Source organism: Ursus maritimus, unplaced genomic scaffold (assembly GCF_017311325.1).
Source record: "Ursus maritimus isolate PB19 unplaced genomic scaffold, ASM1731132v1 scaffold_17, whole genome shotgun sequence".
NCBI classification, from domain to species: Eukaryota; Metazoa; Chordata; class Mammalia; order Carnivora; family Ursidae; genus Ursus; species Ursus maritimus.
In genome coordinates, this window is record NW_024424119.1 from 6,666,073 (window position 1) to 6,670,752 (window position 4,680).

Sequence of the window (4,680 nt, forward strand, 5' to 3'; positions counted from 1 at the left end):
ACCTATTTATTTTTTTTATTTAAGTAGGCTCTGTGTCCAGCATGGAGCCCAAAGTGGGCTCAAACTTACGACCATGAGATCAAGACCTGAGCCGAGATCAAGAGTAAGACACTCAACCAGCTAAGCTTCCCAGGTGCTCTTGCACTTACTTATTTTTAAGAGAACTGTAGAGTAAGCAGTTTTTAGTTGTATCAATGCTATAAAACCTGCCTCATCCTCCACAACAGAAGCCAGTCGTAATAGACTGGGTGAGTCTGGCCCAATTGCATTTCCCTCTCATTGACAAAGGCTGTTTATTACACGGAATAAGGAAACTCTGTAACACTCGGATAATTCAGAGGTCCAGGAAAATGATGAGTAAGCTTTGATTCATATGGCAGTTCCTTTAGTGCTGCTTACTAGATGTGGTCTGTGGCTCCTCCCTACCATTCCTTGACAGACACTCTGTCCTCAACAATTCTGAAATACCTATTCACAGAAAATCGCAGGCTTTTCTCACTTCCATACATCTGCATATGCTATGATCCTTACCCTTAATGCCCTTCTCCTGATGTCTGAGAAACTACTCATCTCAGAGGAAGCTTTACTCAGTCTCCTCATAGGTGTTTAATATCCCCTTTTAAATGTTCCCATGGCACATTGGTCATAAATGTATTACAGCATTTATCCGTATTCCTCTAATTATTCATCCTATATTTTTCTCTCCTCCCTGCACACAGGTTGCTTAACATGAGCCTCTGGAAAGTCTAAATATAGTCTTTCTTTGCACCTCAGGAAGGTAAAACAACAAACACAACAGTAGATTTTCTGAATGTAAGAACTTGAATTTTATGACGTAGTTTAAATTTCAAATCTTTTTCACAGAAATATATTTATGTTTTATTATTTTATATTTGTTATTATTTTATGTTTTTTACAAGATCTCGCAGCCTAATCATTTGCTTTGGAAACTTTAGCCATCTTCCTATATCATATTATGGAGGAAAACAACTCCCTTGAAAGAATAACAAACATCTGTAACTTCACCTAGTGTATGTGCTAAAGTTTCCTTTTATACGGAGATGGAAATAATGATCGTACTAGGACATTTGAGGTATATCATCTCTAAGAAGTTTATTATGTGTAGCCTACTGTTTTCTAAGTTAAATTTCTTCTAGCATGGTATTCGAGATTCTGGAAAGAAAGTAAACCAATAAGTAAGTGGAGTCCCAATTCTGTGAATTAGTAGCTGTGTGGAAGTATCAGTGAGGACAGGCTGGATTAATAGTGATCTTGCAAACTGCAGTGGTCTCACTCACATTACAAGATTCATCATGATTGGCCACAGTCCTATTTGATGCCATCTTTCGGGGAATCAGGTTAGTAAAAAAAAAAAAAAAATTCCTGTATTTGGAATATTGTCAATCATTGAAACAAAGGGAAAAGAGACGTGTCAAACCATATCCCGACTCTTGAAGCTTCTTCCTCTGAATATTACCCACATCACTAATGGCCACTCCTGAGTTTATCAAAGCAGAATGCATAATCTTCAATTAGGAGAGAATTTGGAATAGTGTTTGGCAAAAGTAATTCAATCAACCAAAGAAGTGGTAATCTTGGGGAAAACATACAGTCAATCAGTCTACCTGTATCTCAGTTTCCTCATCTATAAAATGATAATGCAGTAATAATTACTACATAGGGTTATATGGATTCATGGAAATAATGATACAAAAGATTTAATACCTGGCATATAGTTATTAATAAATGCTTGTTTATAAAATTGAAAAGAAAGAACCTCAGTTTCTCTGTGAAGTAAGTACTAGACTGATAGAGCTCCATGATATCTGGGGTTTTACCTGGGTGGTTTGAATAGCTAGAGATGACTGGAATGGCTCAATTTGGGACATATGCTTAGGGTCCTAGTGGAATCTTTTGGACTGAAATATGCAAGAGGACTCCTTCACTCAATGTCCAAGCCTAGGCTAGGACAGCTGTAACTTCTCAGGGCTGGTCACCATCACTCTCTAGCCACACATGGTAAACTCGAGGTAGCCTTACAACCTAGATGACAGCTGGCTTCTCCCTGAACAAAAATAACAAAAGTGTACATTTTAGATTCAGTTTATTTAAAGGTGCAAAAATCATGTTGGTATTTTAATTTGTATTGCATTAAAACTATACATCAGTCTGGGAAGAATTGGTATTTTAACTGTGTTGAAGATTCTAATCCATGAGCCCTGTATGTCTCTCAATTTATTTTTTCTTTTTTCTTCTTTCTAAAAATCAGAATTTTGTAGTTTTTGGCATACAGGTCTTGCACATTTTTTAGATTTATCCTTGAGTATTTTCCTATGTGGAGCTACCACAAAAGGTATTTTTTATTGTAATTGTCAATCATTCATTGACAGTATAAAGAAATATGATTGATTTTTTATGTTGACGCTGCATAATAAGACTTTAACAAGTCTTATTTAACAATTCACTTATTCGTTCCAGGAGGTTTATTGTGGATTCTTTGGGATTTTCTATGTAGACCATCATGCAAAGAGAGACTATTTTAATTTTCCCTTCCGTGTGCCTTCTCTTTCTTTCTTCCTTCCTTTCTTTTTTAAGACTTTATTTATTTATTTGACGGAGAGACAGCCAGTGAGAGAGGGAACACAAGCAGGGGGAGTGGAAGAGGAAGAAGCAGGCTCCCAGCGGAGCAGGGAGCCCGATGCTGATGCTGGGGCTCCATCCCAGGACCCTGGGATCACGCCCTGAGCCGAAGGCAGATGCTTAACGACTGCTCCCTTAGAATCATCAGGTGCCCCTCTTTCTTCGTTTCTTTTTTCCTTTGTTCCTTCCTTCCTTCTTTCTCTCTTTCTCTCTCTGTTTATTGTCCTAATGCACTGGCTAAGACTTCTGGCACAATGCTAAACAGCCATGGAAAGGGTGGATATCCTGCCTTGTTCAAAATCAAAGTAATTTGGCCTTTCATCATGAAGTTAGCTAAGGGTTTTTTTTAATGGATGCCCTTTATCAGCTTAAAGAATTTCCCTCTGGGGCACCTGGGTGGCTCATACAGTTGAGCGTCAACTCTCGATTTCAGATCATGGCATGATCTTGGAGTCATGAGACTGAGCCCCATATCCAGCTCCAGGCCCAGGGAGCCTGCTTTGGATACTCAATATCCCTCTCCCTCTGCCCCTTTCCCACTCTCAAGCCTGCTCTCTCTCTCTCTAAAATAGGTAATTAAATCTTTTTAAAAGAAAGAAGTCCCAGGGGAGCCTGGGTGGCTCAGTCAGTTAAGGGTTTACCTTAGGCTCAGGTCATGATGTCAGAGCGCTGGGACTGAGTCCTGCATTGCTCAGTGGGGAGCCTGCTTCTCCCTCTCCCTCTGTCCCTCCCCTCACTTGTACTTTCTCTCTCTCTCTCTCTCTCTCTCTCTCTCTCAAATAAATAAATAAATAAATAATCTTAAAAAAAAAGAAAGAAGTTCCCTTCTTTTCCTAGTTTCCTCAGTTTTTTTTTTCATGAATACATGTTAAATTTTGTCAAATGCTGTTTCTGCTTGAAGAATAGTTATAAACATGTGGTTTACCTTTTTAGCCTATTAATATGATTAATTACATAAAATGTTTTTCAAATGTTGAATTAGTCTTACATCCCAAGATAAAGCTCACTTGGTTGTCACCCACTCTTCTTTTTATACGTGCTAACTTTGAATTGCTAATATTGTGTTAAGGATTTGTGTGGCTATGTTCATGCGAGAAATTTGTCTTTAGTTTTCTTTTCTCATACTGTCTTTTGGCACCAGGGCAATTCTGCCCTCATAAAATAAGTTGGGAAGTATTTTCTCTTCCTTAATTTCCTGGAAAATATTGTTGTAGAATTGGTGTTATTCTTTCTTCAAAAGTTTGGTAGAATTCACCTCTGAAACCACCTGGCACTGGAGATTTCCTTTTGGAAAATGTTACACTATAAATTCAATTTCTCTAATAAACATAGGTTTATTCGTGTTATCTACTTCGTTGGTGAATGTAGTGTTTTCTGGCTTTCAAGGAATTGATTCACTTCATCCTCACTGTTGAATGTACGTTCTTGGTATTTCTTTATTACCTCCTTGGTAATGGTAATAACTTTCCTCTTTCTGTTGCTGATAGTGATAACTTTGTCTCTTATTTACTGGAGGTTTAACAACTTTCTTAATCCTTTATAAGAAACAGCTTTTGATTTCATTGGTTTTCTTCTCTATTTTTTTGTGTTTTATTTACTTATTTCTAACCTTACCCTTATTTTTAACTTCTTTATGATTTCTTTGGACTAATATTGCTCTTCATTTTCTAGTTTTTTAAGGTGAAAACTTAAATTGTTGACTAAAGATTTCTTCTTTTTTAATATTAAAGCATTTAATGCTATAAATTTCCTTCAGAGTACTTGATATAGCTTCATTCCATACATTTTCACCTATTACATTTACATTTTTGTTCAGGTCAAAACATTTTCTAATTTCCTTAAGCCTTCATCTTTGATCTCATAAATTATTTATTTATATACTTATTTTTTTTAATTTTTTTATTATGTTATGTTAATCACCATACAGTACATTATTAGGTTTTTTTTTTTACATTATTAGTTTTTGATGTAATGTTCCATGATTCATTGTTTGCATATAACACCCAGTGCTCCATGCAGTACGTGCCCTCCTTAATACCC